The sequence below is a fragment of the Myodes glareolus genome, chromosome 16, assembly GCF_982192425.1.
Source record: "Myodes glareolus chromosome 16, mMyoGla1.1, whole genome shotgun sequence".
NCBI lineage: Eukaryota > Metazoa > Chordata > Mammalia > Rodentia > Cricetidae > Myodes > Myodes glareolus.
Window position 1 is genome coordinate 15,083,670 of NC_142041.1, and position 18,454 is coordinate 15,102,123.

Here is an 18,454-nt window from a genome sequence, read left to right on the forward strand (position 1 = left end):
TCTCTTATCTTAAATTCACAAGTTTCTACTCACCTCTCAACTATTCTTTTTCATTTTAAAATGCTCTTTTTGTCTTCTCTTTCCCTGACCTATGGGATGTGCCCAAAATGGACCATTATTTAGCACTTCCCTCCTCTATATAAGAACATTATTGTTAATATTCATCATTCTTATTAATTTTAAACACAGGGGGTGTGCCCAAAATGGACCATTATTTAACAATTCCCTCCTTTGTAGAAGAACATTATTGTTAATTGTTAATATTCATTCTTATTATTAATTTTAACTGCAGGGTCTTACTGTGTAACCTAGGTTGAACTGAAATTTTTTTCCTACCTTAGTCTTCCAGAGGCTGTAATGGTAGGTGTCTTAGGGTTTCTATTGCTGCCACAAAACACCATGACCAAAACTATAAGTTGGGGTGTAAAGGGTTTATTTGGTTTATTCTTCCAGATCATAGTTGGAGGAAGTCTGAACAAGAACTCAAGCAGGGCTGGAACCTGGAGGCAGGAGCTGCTTACTGCCTTGCTCCCCCTGGCTTGCTCAGCCTGCTTTCTTACAGAACTCAGGACCACCAGTCCCAGGACAGCAACACACACAACGGGATGAACCCTACCCCACTGTCACTCTGAGAAAAATGCCTTACAGATGGATCTCATGGAGGCACTTTTTCAACTGAAGCTCCTTCCTCTCTGATGACTCTATTTTTTGTCAAGTTGACACAAAACCAGCCAGAACAGTAGGCTTTCTCACCACACCAAACAGGTATTGCTAATCTTTTACTGTGGGGAGTGAAATGTGAGTCCTCAAGCAAAGTTAGCACGCCCTCAATCATTGGGCTATATCCCTAGTCTAAGACAATTAGACAGGATTTTTACCCTCAACTCGTATTCAACTCCCTATGTAGACAAAGTTGACCTTGAACTGCTGAGCACCCTGCTTTCACCACCAGAGTGCTGGAACACACAACAGCAAGTGTAAGACAATTATTTTTATATTCATGAAACAAAATGCAAAATAATGTGAATCAGTAATATTTTAATGGTTTTGATTTTTATTATTATACAATTCAAACTTTTTCCCAATAAATTTAAACACAGTGCAAAAAAAAGAGAAAAACATAATAGGTCAATAGCCTTCTACAATGTGAACAGATATTTGAAGCTAGGTTGAGGTGGTTACAAGATGTTTAGAAAAATGCTGTAGTTCTCAAGAGCATGTACACACAGAATGATAGGACCAAACTTGCTTAGTTTGTGTCTTAACCATTTTACATTAATGGTGCTGTTATTATTCTGAATATGCTGTCAAACTCTAGGATTTAAAGTACTCAGGAGTTGAAGGCATGAACTGTGCTCAAATCAATTTACAACCTTGTGAGTGTACTCTATATACCACCAGACATGTGAATGTACTCTATATACCACAAGACATGTGAGTGTACTCTATATACCACCAGACATGGAAAGCTGGGTCCTTGTATGTGGGGGACAAGTATGTAAGACCAGATAAACTCATCAAAAGAGTGAAATGAGGCAGGGCACAGTGGCACAGTCAGCTGGATCTCTGAGTTCAAGGTAAGCCTGTTCTACAAAGTAAGTTCCAGAACAGTCAGGGTTGCATAGAAACCTTTTCTCAAAAAATAAGTAACAGTAACAAAACAGTAGAAAATAAAAAAGTGAGTCAGGTGGAGGTGGCACATATCTTTAATCCCAGCACTCTGGAGGCATACACAGGCAGATCTCTGTGATTTTGAGGTCTACAGAGTGAGTTCCAGGACAGCCAAGGCTACAGAGCAAAACTCTGTCTTGAAGAAAAAAAAAAGAATATGTGTGTGTGTGTGTGTGTGTGTAGAGAATTAATTAAAATGATTTCTAATTTTTTTATAATGTACTCTTAGACAATTAAATCTGAAAACTATGAGACGTTGCTGAAATAAGTTGAAATCAATAAAATTATCTAGGTATAAGGACTGGAAGAATTAATTTCATCAAATTAATGATCATACTATCCAACAGAATGCAATGCAGTGTCTTTAAAAAGCGCAACAACAATTTCTATAGCCATAGGAAAAACTCTGAAACTTCACTAAGCTAATAAACATTACATTTTCTGATCTCAACCTGTATCATATCACAAGGCTATAATAATCAAATGTACAAGATGCTGGACATAAAGGTAGATAATGGACCGATAAAATAAAAGACAGAGATGCACACATTTAGTACCAGCATTTAGGAAGCAGAGGCAGGCAGATGGATCTCTGTAAGTTCAAGGCCAACATGGCCTACAAACTAAGTTCCAGGAAAGTCAAGGCTACACAGAGAAACCCTGCCTCAAAAAGCCAAAAGCAAACAAACAATAATAATAATAATAAATGTGTAAAATATTTAATAAGAGATGATAAAACAGGTAATACAGCTCACTACCAAAAACAAAGATCAGGATGTGCTAGATCAAAGCTTGGCCACTTACTAATATTTAATAGAAAACTAGACTATTGATTTATCAACTAGCCCAGTGGGTCTCAATCTTGTCACTCTTGAATCTGATGAGACATTTGACAATATCTGGAGACTCTAATGGCTGTTAGCAGAAGGAAGGGTATGGTACTGAGGTTAAGCAGTAGGGGCCCAAAGCACATTTGAGAGCACTGTCCAGTAACGGACTACTTGGCCTAAGCACAGAAAAGGAATGAGATCTTGTCTTCAGCGCCCAGAGCATTTTTCAGGGATTCCTGCTTCGCTACCATGTTGAGATCGGTCCCACACACTCATCATAAAAGCAGGCAGATTTGTCTGTACAGTATTTGAGAAAAGGCCTATTCACTACCTATTTCAGTCTGGCCCGTAACTGGTCTAGTTCCTAAATGCTGGGATTACAAGCATAGACCACTAAGTCAGCCTCTTCCTGACAGTTCAACAATTTTAGACAATGTGTACCTTGCTGGCCACATTAGGGGTAACCATTCACATATAAGTCCAGAGCTCCATTCACCATTCTTTTTTGTTTTCCTTAATGAAGTAGATGCAAGTCAGGTTAAATCAGTTCTGACTTAAACACCACTCAATGGTGGTTAAATAACAGAGCTTGTTTAGCAGGAGTGTCACTGACAGCTAGTAAATTTCTTGCTTCTCTTTTTTTCAAAGCAATTGACCACATTTACCATCATCAGTTGATGTTTTGATTGTTTCTATTCTAAAATGCTCTCAACATTTTTTGATGCATTTTGTGTTGATATGTTTGGTTTTGTTATAACTATTTATTTTAGTTTGTGTTTATAATCTGATTGTGCCACAGTATGGATGTAGAAATCAAAGGACAGAGTTCAGGGGTCAGTTCTTACTTTCTGCTATGTGGATTCTTGAGGTCACATTCAGGTCATTAGGCTGAGTGGCTGAATCATCCCAATAGTTCTTTTTTCTTTTTTTTTTAATTACATGTATAGCCAGGCAGTGGTGGCATACACCTTTAATCCCAACACTCAGGAAGCAGAGGCAGCCTTGTTCTACGGAGTGAGTTCCAGGGCAGTCATGCCTACACAGAGAAACCCTGACTGGAAAGACAAAAGCTAACACGGATTTATTTCAGGGTTGTGTGTGGAGGCCAGAGTTAGTTCTTTCCGTTATGTTTCAGGATTAAACTTGGGTTCTGCATTTCATCTGCACCACTGTTGCTGTTTACCAAAGTAGCTGCTTTGCCACAATGAAAGCAAACGCCATATGGAGATTCTTCAATGCCCATATTATGAAGCAGATGAAGCTTCATATGAAGCAGATTGGTGCTGCCAGGAGCAGATGTGTCTCCCTGTCATGAAAAGCCTTAGATTATTAAAGATCTTAAAAGTCATATAATATAGGTCTCTGAAACGTTTGAAGACCATCTATCTATCAAAAATATATCTGTTTAACCTTGAAACATACTTAACAAGACTACAAGTTTGAATGTTAAAGATGGATAACTACTAATCTGCATTTGTAAAATTATCCTAGCCAGTTTTAATAATAGCTTTCAAGGAATAAAACTTTATATTACATTTTAAAACGAGCTGCACAGGTATAATACTTTCTACAGGAATATATATATACGTGTGTGTATATATATATATTTATATACACACACATATATATAACCAAAAATAACCTTAAGTTTGTACCAATATACAAAATACATACGAATGTAAAACACTGGAGATGAATACTTGTCTTTTTATCTCATATTCCTATATCCCCACTAAACAACGACAAGAATTCATAACCCACCAAATAACAAAAAACCACCCTCCCCACCCTTGAGAAGGCAGACGTTGTGTTTTCTAGACTGCTTCCTCAAGTCTGGGAGTGACTGCATCCCCAGGGGATGCTGAGAAAATTGAGATAATGTTCAAGTCCTAAGAAAACTGGCTCTAAGTCTCTGTGTAATGGAGAAGTGCAAGACTTATCTGAAATCCTGGATAGAATAGTCTGTGAGGCTGGACCATCTTAGCTAGCAGCCTTGAAGTTGTTCTGAATACAGAACTCTGGGGGGACTGCAATAGAGGCACTCTGAAAGGTTGGAACACCAGGGCCACCCATTTTCATTCGTATCTGGTCCCCTTGCTCTGAAAACACACGAACTTTCAAAGGTAATATACACATCTGCATTAACATAAATACAATGTTGGTTCTACACAAGCCAGCCAAAGATAAATTTTTTGCTTTATATTTGAGCAAGTAAAAGACATCTGTCAACTTATGTTTGCTTGGATTGTATAACCAAACTTCTATCCATGCCTTATGAAATAAAGGCATGTAATAATAATAATAATAAGTTACGAGGATTCTATAACCAACAAGAATTATCTTGTCTCACCCAGGCTCAGAGCTGTTCCCATGTCAACGGATCAGCATGTATGTCTCCTGTTTTGCGGATTTTCTTGGTTTATTTTTTCATGTCTGTAGTCAAGATTTTCAGATTTTGATTCTTCCCCAATCAAATCTGGTCTCTACTAATTTTGAAGAACCCACATCCTTCATTTTCTGTGGAAACAAAAGCATAAGCTGTCCCCCAACACAAAACATCTCTGAATTCCATTTTAAAGTTAAGACATCCCTAAAGTATCTAGGCTAGTTTAATTCATCGCCTACTTTTATAATCCCATGTCTCTCAGCAGCTGTCATTTGTACATCAGCATTCAAAACAATTCCAAGTCAGCAAAGACCCATACAGGATCCAGACTCCCTGTGGATTTCCCATCTTTACGTGGCTTTTATTTATTTATCTGCATTTTATTTATTTTGGTTTTTTGAGACAGGGTTTCTCTGTAGCTTTGGGGCCTGTCCTGGAACTAGCTCTTGTAGACCAGGCTGGCCTCAGACTCCCAGAGAGCTACCGGCTTCTGCCTCCCAAGTGCTGAGATTAAAGGCGTGCACCACCACCGCCCAGCACGTGGCTTTTAAAAAGAAACATTATTTTACTCTTCTTTAAAGACTTTACTTGTCCAGTAGTGGTGGCACATGCCTTTAATCCCAGCATCAGGAGGCAGTGGCAGGCGGATCTCTGTGAGTTCAAGGCAAGTCTGGTCTACAAAGAGAGTTCTAGGACAGGCTCCAAAGCTAGAGAAACCCATCTTGAAAAACAAAGCAAAGAAAAAAAGACTTTACTTAATTGTTTTTTTAACTATTTTTTCCTATGACTGTCTAACCCATCTCTTTTTCTGTTCTTAAGCATCTACACATACTGTACCTATTTAAGTTTTTCAGTCTGGACCTGTTTCATTGTGTACCTGTAGTGTTCTCTGACCATATGAGCCAAACCTTAACCTGCTAAGCCACAGCTAGGCTCTCCACCATGTGGCTTTGATGGTTGGCTCTGCCCCCTCCTCAGGTCCAGGAGAGCCAAGCCTTAAGCCTGTAGATGTGGCTGAGAGCTGAATTTAGCCAAGATCTGTGTTTAACTGCATTTAACCACCCCACCTCTAGTAAGCCAGCTGCTTGCTGCTTCTACTCAATATGCCAGTTGCTCAAGAGTTCTGCTGCACAGCAGCACCTCGTAAAGGAGCCGGACCCATGTTTCTCTTTTGCCAGCTTTCTCAGACCCTATGTGGAATTTTGGGCACCCTTTGTAGTTGGGATGTCTTTGGATGGCCAATCTGCTTCCCAAATAAAGATACAGAGATTCACTATGAATTATGTTCACCATTAGCTTAGGCTTGTCCACTAGCTCTTTTAACTTAATATAGCCTGCTTTTATTCATCTACATCTTGCCTCGGGGCTTTTTACCTTTCTTTCATTTTGTATGTCTTACTTTCCTGCTTCCTCTGGATCTTTCTGTCTGGCCTCTGGCATCTCCTTTCTTTCTTCCTTGAGCCTAAGTTCCTACTCCTATTTACTCTCCCTGCCTGGAAGTTTCACCTATACCTCCTCCCTTGCTACTGGTCATTCAGCTTTTTATTAGACCAATCAGGTGCCTTAGACAGGCAAGGTAAAACAGCATCACATCTTTACATAGATATTACTCAACACCTACTTCTTCAGAATTCCAGGATATATTGAAGGCCAGAATAAACAGCCGGTCTCATGGACCAGACAACTATTGGATTCCTGGACTTTCTGTTGGGAGACAGCCATTGTTTCACCAAAGCCTATAAACCATATGAATCATGTATATATTTCTATCAGTTTTGTTTCTCTAGAGAATCCTAACTAATACAGTAAGTCTGTGTGTTGGTAAACAAGCATGTGTTTATAGGAATCTCAGACGTCCAGAAGAGAGCATCAGATCCCTCGAAACTACAGTTACAGGTGCTTGTGACCAGTCTGATGTAAGCGCTTGGAACTGAAAACCTGGGTCTTCTGCTTGCAGCAATGTGTTCTTAACTACGAAGTGAGTCATCTCTGCGGTCCCTTGCTTAAATTCTTCTATCAAATAGTCTGTTGTTTAAATATATAATTACATTTGGTCACCCATTCATTAGCTGAAGCCTACTTGGACTCTCCACCTTTTTAGTTGTGGTGAATTGTGTTTTATAAGCATTGGTACACTTTATTTATTATCGTTGTTAGTTACTATTACTATTACCCTGTTTCTGAGACAGGGTCTCTCTACATAGTACCGGAATTCATAATGTTTCAGGACAGCCTCAAACTTAGAGATCTGCCTACCACTGCCTCCCAAGTATTAAAATTAAAGGTACATGCCACCCCACTTGGAATTTGTACACTTTTGTTGGTGACATGTTTTCGTTTCTCTGGGGGTGAAATTGCTGGGCCATGCAGGAACAACTATGTTGACTCTTAGGATAAATCCCTGAACCTTTTTCTCCAAGAGGCCACACCATTACAGTTCCTTGCCAACATTTGCTTTTGTCATTTTAAATTTTGGCAAGCCTAGTGCACATTATAATTTGATTTGAATTCCTCTTGACTAGTGAAATTGAGGATGTTCTAATGTGCTTTTTAGCTATTTCTGCATACTTTTGCAGAAATGCTTTCCACATTTTTATTCTTTTGAAAATGGTGGCACAAGCCTTTAATCCCAGTATTGTCTGAGTTCAAGGTCAGCCTAATCTATAGAGCAAGTTCTAGGACAGTCAGGGCTATAGAGAAACGGTGCCTTGGAAAAAAACCCAACAAAACAAAATTTATTTATACATTCTGGATACTTATCTTTATATGACTTACAAATACTTCCTCAAATTCTGTGTTTTCTTCTCAGTGTCTCATGAGAATAATGAAGGTTTGATGGCAAGCGCTTTTCCCCACTGAGTCATCTCACTGGCCTGGAATTTCTCTGAATTTTCAATTGTTTATGGATAGCAATGCAGAAATGTTTCTAAATCCCTAATACTGTTGAAGATACATGAAATATGAAAACGATAACACTGCTTCTTTAGAATTTGCATTTAAAATTATTTTATTTAATTTTTTTTGAATCAGGCTCTTGTTAAGTCCAGAACTCACAATCCTCCTGTCTCAGCCTAAGTGCTAAGATGAATTACATCTAGCTATAACTTTTTGTTTCTAGCAACTTTATTATTCTGTTTTATTAGCATTCAATAATTATACATAGTAATATGTTTCATCATGCCATTTTTTTTTAAAATTTTATTTTATGTGTATTGATGTTTTGCCTGCATGTATGTCTGTGTGAGGATGCCAGGTCCCCTGGAAATGGAGTTACAGTTGTGAACAACCATGTGGGTTCTGGGAATTAAACCCAGATCCTCTGGAAGACCAGTCAGTGCTCTTAATGGCTGAGCCATCTTTTCAGCCCCTCATTATGCCATTTTTATACATGATTACAATGTGATTACAATGTTTCTTGATCATGTTCACCCCATTATGTCTTCCTGTTGACTTCCTTCTCCCATTGATCACTTCTCTTTCCAGTATAACCTTGTGGTTTTATTCTGCTCACCCCAGTGGTGACTCAGTGAGTTTCATAGGAATGTATCTTACAGGAGCATAGATGAAAGATTATTTACATGAGTAGAGGCACCTTACCAGTGGCTGCACCTGTTGGAAGAGGCCGCTAGTTAGTTCCCATCCCCTTAGCCCCGAAATAATCACACAGAAACTGTATTAATTAAATTACTGCCTGGCCCATTAGCTCTAGCTTCTTATTGGCTAACTCTTACATATTAATTTAACCCATTTCTAATAATCTGTGTATCGCCGTGTGGCTGTGGCTTACTGGCTAAAGTTCCAACATCTGTCTCTGGTGGACTCTGCCTTCTCTTTGCCTCTGCCTTCTTGCTCCCCAGCATTCAGTTTAGTTTTCCCTACCTACTTCTATTCCCTGAGCAGGCCAAAGACAGTTTCTTTATTAACCAATGGTATTTACACCATACAGAGGGGTCTCACATCATATACCACTGGAGAAAGCATCTCTCCCTTCATGAATTATCACCATTTGTCAGTAAATACTCAAGGAAGGGTCTTCACAAGTCTCTAATATTCATTCATGACAGAATGTTGATGGTCCCTATTTTGTGCAGGTCTTGTGCACACAATCACAGGAATTGAGAGCTTAAGAATGCTACATTCACTTCATGCCTAGATGATAGCAGTCCACAACACCCTCTGTCTCCCAGTCCTCTGGCTCTTTCCATCCTCTATTCTTAACCTTGGAGGGGTGACACAGATGTACCACTTCTGGCTAATCATCCACCAGTCATTTATTCTTAGCACTTTGGTCCACTGTGAGTCCGTAGACAACACTGATCGCTGCAAAAAGCATCTACTCTGATCAAAGCTGACAACAGTATTAATCTATGGGGCATAAACACAATTATTTAAAAGGCAGTTTGTCAGGTACTTCATCTTCATTTAGCAGAACAGCTATAGTTTCCATGTCAGAATATATGGCCTCTCTAGCCAGATGCTTTGACCAGGTTTACAATGTTGGATGTGAATTCCCTCCTGTGGAGTAAGCCTGAAAACTAATCAGGAAGTCATCGGTTACACTCACAGCAGATTTGCCACTGCTATACAAGTGGGCACATGTTGCCTGGTCAGTACTGTACCCTGCAGTACCCACAGCTGAGTAAGAGTACTGATGGTTTTTCTTCCTCAGCAGCCAGCACAGCACTTCATAGGACTATGAGGTTCAACCGGGAGTAGGGAAGCTTCCATGTCAGTTCCAGCTTGGTTTTTCTGTGTTCTATTATTACAGAACATTACATACCAAAACTTAAAAACAAAATCTGTAACTTAACAAAAGCTGGCTGAGATTATTTCTTGGTGATGTTCACTTTTTTTTTAATCTTAAAATGGGATAGTAACATTGTTATTGGGAACATCAATATAGGGAAAGAAAAGAAGCATTCACACAGCACTTGTCTTTGGTTAGCTCCCAGACCATGGGATATGGAATCAAAAATAGGAGGTGACAACAGGCTCCAACACATGAATGTAAATGGATTTGAAAAAATGTTAAGAAATATTTTGAAAGAGTTCTTTATTTACAATATTGTTTTAAATGTAAGTTAGTGTTTAAACTCAAACACACACAAACATTGGAGATTTCAAAAGCTGCTGGGGTTAGTTTCATTGTCCAAGGAGTGTGTTCTAGGGTGTACTGGGGATGTATACTTAGGCTTCGCATGCCAAAGGTTCTACAAGGCTTGCTGATTGATTACAACTTCTGTGATTATGGAGAGTGGAAATGTTGCGGGTCCAGAGCCAAATTATCTAGGACAATTTTACTTTCCTTAGTAGACATTCATTGCCCCCCGGCTTCCACTAACCCAAAAGTTAAGGGCGTCAGCAGGTAACATTTGAGACCTACAGGAGAGATTTTCCCACTTTCCTGTAACCCATCTGAACTGATGTTACTACCAATGTATTTGGGGGAAAATGCCTTGATTTAGGACTTTCTTTTGTTCTAGAATTAAATACTTAATCATTTTCATAAACCAACCTGAATCCATGTTCTTTGGGTCAAGGTTACTTGACCTTTTTGAGTTGAGAACTGTGTTTGTATAGATAATTAATACAGTCAGTACTTTATAATCTTACATGTAATGTCAGAACAGGGTGACAAAGTTAGGTGTTCCCAATATGATTTTAAGAATTTGCTGGACAAGGTGGTAAAACCTCCAATCTCAGCAATCAAGAGACTGAGGTAGAAAATCATGAGTTTGAGGTCAGTCTACAAGGCCACTCAGTTGTTCTCAAATGCACACACATAATATATAAATGTTTTAAGGTTTTTGTTTTGTTTTGTTTTGAGATAATCACACTATGCAGCCTTGGCTGGCTAGGAGCCTCTATGTAGACCACAGAGATCACCTGCCCCTGCCTCCCAAATTAAAGGTGTTCGCCAACCACACCTGGCATTTGAAAAATTTTAATACAAGAAAACAACTAAAACAAAAAAAGGAATTTGATCACCATTCAAATATAAATTAATTGATTTTCCTGTTCCTACATGTCACCTAACCTATTAGCTATGTATGTGTAAACTAAATACCTATTTTTTTTTTCAAGACAGGGTTTCTCTGTGTATCTCCAGTTGCCCTGGAACTCACTCTGTAGACCAGGCTGGCCTTGAACTCAAAGTTCCTCCTATCTCTGCCTCCCTAAGTGCTTGGATTAATGGTGTGTGCCATACATACCCATTTTTTAAAAAGGACCAAGGCAGATTTGAGAATGATAAATTCAAATTAATCTTAGATCCAATATAAAAACTCAGAAAGTTTTGCAAGTAGATTTAGGTTTACTTGTGGTATGCATTTCAAGAGGGTGTGACCCACCCATGCCTAGAGATTGGGAGATTCCCAGAACTATTTGCATTAATACTTTCCCTGAGGGGAGTTGAGGGTGTAGCTCAGTGGAAAAGTTCGTTAAGCAGGTGAATGACCCTGGATTTCATTCCTAGGACTACACAAAATACACACATAAAGACAGGTCTCCCTAGACTTTCTATCTGGTTAGTGGTGTAATTCGTGTATGACACTCAGAACAGATACATTTTAATACTTTTGTTCTAGTAACAATCATCAAACAATAACCATAGAAAAATTGAATTTTTTAAAAAATGAAACTTCGTAAGTCAATCAATATTTAAAGAGAGTCTAAAACAAATTACAAAACAAAAATATTAAACTATTCAATATTTTTTGTTGTTGTTGAGATAGTTTTTCACTATGTAGTCCTATAGGCTAGGGTGACCATACCCTTACTATTTATTTAGGATGTTTGATACATGGTCATGTAGTCCTGGCTGTCCTGGGATTCCCTGTGTATACCAGCCTGGACTTGAATTCACAAATTCATCTGTTTCTGCTACCTGAGTGCTGGGATTAAAGTTGTATACCAACACTGCCAGTTACAGAGGGTTATGAGCCACTATATAGGTGCTGTGAACTAAACTCACAAGTGCCTTTAACTGCTAAGTTATTTTCCCAGCCTCTATTTAAGTCTTTATTTAAGCCTAAAAGTTATAGCTAATCATATCATTTGTTAGTCCTCAGCATCTACTAATTTTGTTTTATAAATCTGGAGATTGAGTCCAGTGCTTTATGTTCTATTACTGAGCAACATCCTCAGCACCAACTACTAATTTTAACAAAACATCTGCAAAGGATACAATAATGTATCAATTCATACTTATAAAAACAAACAAACAAACTTGTAGCCAGGCAGTGGTGGCACATCTTTAATCCCAGCACTCAGGAGACAGCGCCTGGTTTACAGAGCGAGTTCCAGGACAGGCTCCAAAGCTACACAAAGAAACCATCTCAAAAGACAAACAAACAAATAAATAAAAGAAAGTTGTAGGTAGTCAAATATATACTCACTAGTCATTCTTTTTACCCTAAATAACATTTCTAACATAGTTTTACAAAGTTTTTGTATTTTAAGAATGTCACAAACCAGGTGTGGTAGCACACGCCTTTAACCCCAGCACTCTGTAGCTAGAGGCAGGAGGATCTCTGCATTTAAGGCCAGTCTGGTCTTCTTATGAAGTTCCAGGACAGCGGGGACTACATAGAGACAATGTCTGTACGAAAAGAAGAGCCACAAATCAAGGTACCTTTCAAAAGGGGTGGAAACACTGGTATTACAGCACAGGGGGAGCAGTCTCGGCTATGGGTCTGAGTTGTGTGTTATCTGATGACATTCTGTTTCTGGGTTGGAGGATGTGAGCCATCAATACATTCCTAAACAATCACAAGACTGGTAAGTCATACCAAGGTAAGCACTGAATAGCTCCCAAGAGGGCTGTTAGTCCAAGATAATTTAGCTCTGAAGCCACACTATTCCTTCCAGCTTTCCACAATCAGTAAGTTCTATCTATTGTTAAATCACACCTTTAACAAAGATATGGCTTTTCTCTGGTAAATTCAATGCACAGCACTTGTGGTTTTACAGAAAAACAGAATGAGCTGTAAGATGAGCTACATTTAAAGCCAACAACCAGAAACACAAGGAAAAGAATTATGACTGGCATGATAATACATTCAATTAGGATTGAAGATCTCATGGCTGAGAACTGAGGAAGTTCTCTTATGAATTAAGAGAGATCATTCATCAATGAGAGAACTGGGAAGGTGTTGGGAGTAGGGATTTCAGGATAGTACAGTTTGGAGAGTAGGGAGAAAGTGGAAAGCTGGGAATCCAGATTTGCAAATATTCACTTCAATATTCCTTTTACAGTAAATTGTAATTGGACATTTCTCTCTCACATACCCAGGGCTGCTTTCCAAATAACTGACTCAGAGGCTTAATATAAATTATAAACGCTCGGCCAAAAGTTCAGGCTTATTAACTAGCTCTTTTTTTTTCTTTTTTTGAGACAGGGTTTTTCTGCAGCTTTGGGGACTGTCCTGGAACTAGCTCTTGTAGACCAGGCTGGCCTCGAACTCCCAGAGGTTCACCTGCCTCTGCCTCCCGAGTGCTGGGATTAAAGGCGTGCGCCCCCGCCCAGCTTAGCTCTTATATTTTAAGGTAACCCATATTTCTTTTGATGCTCTGCCATGTGGCAGTACCTTTCCTCAGCACAGCGTGCCCATCCTGCTCTCTCCTGAGTCTGGTCGACGTCCCCTGACTCTGCCTTTCTTTCCATCATCCTTAGTGTGGTCACTTATACTTCCCACCTGGCTACTGACCCGTCAGCATTTTACTAAACTGATTTGAGGGAGAAATCTTTCCAGTGTACAAAGGATTGTTCCACAGCAGTGAGTCGCACTAAAAATGAACGAGAAGCTTGTGAGATGGCTCAGGGAGAAAATATGTCTGCTGCTGAGCTTGATGACCTGAGCACAGTTTCAGGAAACCGTATGATTGAAGTGGAGGACTGACTCCTGCAAGGTGTCTTCTCACCTCCACGTGTGTGCTATTGTACAAACGTGTGTGTGTGTGTGTGTGTGCGCGTGTGTGTGTGTGTTAAAAATGACTCCTGAAAAAGTATTTTGTATGTACAGAGAGCGAATTGGTTAAAACTGAAGGATTTGAGGACATAAGCTTGAAAACAAATGTTAGTAAAATTAATAGAGTTTTGGAAACTAGAAGGAAACATTTATTTTAGGTTACAAAAGGCATGCAGTTTACAAAATGTAGAAAAGGTACAAACAAGAGAAAATATCACTTTGTATTTTAAAGAGTTTTGATTGCTGGGTGGTGGTGCACACTTTTAATCCTAGCACTCAGAAGGCAGAGGCAAGTAGACACCTGAGTTTGGGGCCAGCCTGGTCTACAGAACAAGTTCCAGGACAGCCAGGGCTATACAGAGAACATAAACAAGCCAACAGTACAGGGCAGCTTTCAGGTCTGTAAACAGAACTGAAAACAGAGAAGAGTCTCTTCATCATCAGTGCCCACGGTGCTTTTAAGAATGACTAACAACAGTTGAGTTATAATCTTTTTTGAAAATAATGACTTTATGTTTATGAGTGTTTTGCCTACACTAAAAACGCCTGGTACCCAAAGACGTCAGATACCCTAGAACTGGAGTGGTGGGTTTTTGAGAGCCACCAAGTGGGTATAGGGATCCAAATGCAAGTGCTCTTAATCATTAAGCAAACTCTTAAAAGTAAAATTTCAATCAGTATTTTAACTTACTCAAAACAGACATAATTTTGACAATAAAATATAACCAAATATACAAATATAACCAATCAAGCTATACATTAATTAATGCTATCAAATATACCTTAAATTAGGGCAATAATACTAAAGTTTTTGGAATTTCAAATCAGGCTGAGCTGACAAAATTGAGGTGTGTACCACAATTTCCCCAACACTCTTAAGGGGTTTTTGTGAAAGATTAATGACAGAAATTTGCCATTGCAGTTTATTTTATAGGGTCTCATATCACAGGCGGGTCTCCTGTAGCTAAGGATGTTCTTGAACTTCTGATCCTCCTGCCTCTACCATCAAGTGCTCAGATATCCCTGCAGCTGTGTTTGCGAGGCTCTTGTATTACTACTAGTGACCTCTGAGACGAGTGAGGCAAGAATTTTTCACAGACACTTACTTGGCTTTTAATGCATTTAAGGAATTTATTATATTGCACAAATACCTTATAATGATTTGAGTCATTCTCTCCAGAATCCTATGAATTTAAAAATTCGTCCCATTTAAAGATTCATTGGAAGGGGAGTGAATTCAATGAGGTATAGCATGAGATGAGTTGGGACCTAGCCCCAGTCCCAGTAAGATTTGTTGTGCTATGTTAAAAGGCTCAGATTGTGTCCATATAGAAAACAAAACCATTAAGGTTTCGTGAGGGGAGAAACATAATCCCAAAATTTTTGATAGAAAAATATTAGCACGGGGCCAGCCAGGAAGAGAAGGCCTGAACAAGCTGTGAGGTGCTGCCAGCGAAAGTTAGTACTGGGTGGACATCATTTTGTAGGGGAAAGAGTAAATATTTAAACAGGAGTTTACAATCTGCATGTTAGACACATAAAAGAGTTACAGATGTGTCAGGCAAAGACTAGGAGACACTGAAGTTAAAGGTGAGAAAAATAGGATGTAACAATTTGAATGATCTGAAGCACTCAGGTGTAGACTCTGTATAAATCCCTTCACACTCCTAAAGAAAATCACTTTAAACGTTACATTTATGCCTGGAGATGGTGGCACATGCCTTTAATCCCAACATGAAGGAGGCAGAGGCAGGCAGATCTCTTGTGAGTTTCGTCTACAGGGTGAGTTCTAGGACAGGCTCCAAAGAGACAGAGCAACCCTGTCTCGATAAACAAAAAACAAGACAAACTTCTATCTTGTGAGTATTGGGAATAAAACTCAGGCTGTCATTAGGCTTTTTTTTTTTTTTTTTTGAAAAAGCACCTTTACTTAATCTCTACTGAAAATGCACTGACACATTGGCAGACATTACTGTTTTCAAAATGAGCCAAGGACAAGAGTAAGTATCCTTCAGGACAAGAGTAAGTATCCTTCATCTCACACAGCACCTGATCCATCGGGTTTTCTAATTACTTGAAACTTGGGGAAATAATCAAGTAATGGACAGGGGTTTCGAAGCAGCAGGAAGGAGATAATACAAGTATAGCCAATGCACTAGTAAGTTCAAATCAAAAAGCTTCAGCATTGTCCGTGCAACATAATTTAAAGGTCCCTGAAAATCTGTTTGCAGTTTCATTGAGAAAAGCCCAGCAGGCAAAACTGCGACTGGATTAAGATGTTTCAAGTGCTGCTGCAGGAGGACTTCATCCTTGTTTATTACGGAGAGCAGCGTGTTGAAGAGAATGGGGGGAAATGGCTTATGAAGAGAAGATTTATAGGTACACATGATTAGCAACATGTATCTCCTAGGTACTCAAAAGTATATTTAACAGAACTCAGGTACATGCTTTCACTTTCGTCTTAGTAAGGAATTTGAGCTGCATATAAACTCTAACCATGTCCATTGCAGTGCAAAGTGGCAATGAGACATTTGTAATAACAGTTCCCCAAAGAAGTCAGGGTCAAGAACATCACATAGATGGCCACAAAGATATGTGGTGCTTTAACATTTGAAACTGGACTGCATCTGTACGGATGAACGTCACTGATTAACTGTGAGAAACTCCGGATAAAAGCCCTGGTGTGCTAGTGTGTGTGTGAGCTCCAAAGAGCTGGTTCTCTTCTCCCACAATGTGGGTTCTAGAATGGAGCAGTTTTTCAGCTTTGGTGGCAGAAGACCTGACTGTTGTAAATTCAGGGTGAGAAAGACTTTGGCTTACCCTCTGGTCATCTCACCAGTCCTGTTTTTCAGCCACTTTCTAGCTAGGCTTTTCTTATTTATGTTAATTTGATGTGCTAGTAAAAAAGAAAAATTTCTTTAGTCTTGCAAATTCACTCCTTACCCTGGTGCATAATAATTTTGTGCTTATTTTCTTCACTCTTGCTTTACTTTGCTGGGGTAATATACTAAAACCTAGGTTAAAATACCCAATATGTATAATAGCATGTCAAAAATCAAAAAGACAAGATTTCTCTGGGATATGGTGCAAAGTTCCAAACAATGTGATATAAACAAGCTCCCCTCCAGAACAACTTTGAAACGCAGCTAATGCTCACCCGTCTGTGCTTTCCAGTCTTTGCTACAATAAATGAAGGACTGCAGATCTGGCTCAGTTTTATACCCCTTGTGTTTCATTTGGTCGTGAACCACTCATTTTTTTACTTTGAGATAGCAGTCCTGAACTTTTACTTCAACCAGAAATTCCTAGAGACAGCAATTTAAGAAGCGTCTGTGTCACAAAATTCGTCTGCGTGTAACATTTGCTCTTCAGATTTCAAATTTGTAGCTTCAAGTCCTTGCCTGAGCCCGATTACCTTTACAAATTTAATATTCTCCCAAAGGGACGTTCTCGTCCCTTGTCTTGATGTTGTTGACTCATTTAGAGATCTCGGTATTGTACGGTCGTGCCGCTTACGGTCGTTCACTCGGCTTAGGTTCTCCTCTGCTGGACGTGCTCTCGGCTTACCTGGTCCGCCTGATTTTGTGTCGTGTTACCCTTACAAAGATGCCAGGCATACTTTCCGAGTTGCCTGCCGCCCAGGCGGTCAGGGTATGAGTGCCCCAGGTGACAGTCGGCTGACCCAGTCACCGACCTCAGTGCTGTCCCGGCATTTAGGGCGGCCAAGAAGGCCCCGGAGCTGGACAGCGCTCACTCTTCCGCCTCCGGCCGCTCCAGCTTTGGCGGGGTCGGTCTGCCGCGGCCAGAAGGTCAAGCTCACCTTGGGGGATAGCAAATACCTTCCCGGGTCGGAGCAGGACTGTCAAGCCGCCAGCCGGGCAGCGACGCCGGCGGACCGAACCGCGCCCGTCCCGGCTGCTCAGCGACTTCCGGATCTGCGCAGACGCCCTGGCTGCGCCGTCCGGAGCGCCCCTCCCCCGGCTGGCTGCTTCCCGGCGTGCTCTGCGGCGGAAGGGCCGAGTTGACAATAACAAACCCCGCGGCGGCCGCGACCCGGTGTCACCGAGCTCAGGCTGCCTCGGGTCCCAGTGCCTCGGCGGGCGGACTCGGGTCCCCGCGCGGTGCCAAGAGGTCTGAGCAGCGGCTGCGGCCGACCCCGCAACCGCCGAAGCTCCGGGCCGCGCCGGGCGCTCGGCGGCCGGGCGCCGACGGTTGTGTCGGTTGGCGGCGCCGCTGGGGCGGTTGGTAGCCGCCGCCGAGGCCAGGGCGGCGGCAGAAGATGGTGCCGGGGGCCTCCGGCTGTGCTGCTGCCGCGGGCGGAGGAGGCGCTGCCGCCGGGTGAGTACCGCCCCTGCCCCCATCTGGCGGAGGGTTCGGGAGGGCCGGTTGGCCCCTGACGGGGTTGTGGGAGCGGTCGTCGGCACGGGTTGTCAGGGTCGCCGCGCCGGTCCTACCGGGGACGATGGGATCCGCCGGCTGCTGATAGCACCGCGGGAGCGGCGGGGCGCCCCGTGCCCGCTGGAGGTCTGGAGCGCGCGGCCTCCGCCACCTGGGCTCAGCGCAGCGGTGTGTCGGGCTCTGGAAACCCGAGAAGGTTT

General features: G+C 41.0%; 1 protein-coding gene and 1 long non-coding RNA gene across 3 annotated transcripts in view; one reads left to right on the forward strand and one right to left on the reverse strand.

Moving 5' to 3' along the window:
- Positions 1–1,018: 1,018 nt before the first annotated feature.
- LOC125390948 (uncharacterized) lies at positions 1,019–17,776 on the reverse strand. The gene is made up of 3 exons (XR_015735086.1): positions 17,014–17,776; positions 4,852–5,018; positions 1,019–3,807 (listed from the first exon to the last, which is right to left on the reverse strand). It is a non-coding gene; the product is annotated as an uncharacterized LOC125390948 (long non-coding RNA).
- A 166-nt stretch (positions 17,777–17,942) lies between these two features.
- Rb1cc1 (RB1 inducible coiled-coil 1) overlaps positions 17,943–18,454 on the forward strand; it is a 59,925-nt gene continuing 59,413 nt past the window's right edge. For both annotated transcript variants that reach the window (XM_085677076.2, XM_085677077.2), the window contains exon 1: positions 17,943–18,194. The gene's annotated coding sequence lies outside the window, so the exon portion shown is untranslated. The remainder of the gene's footprint in view (positions 18,195–18,454) is intronic.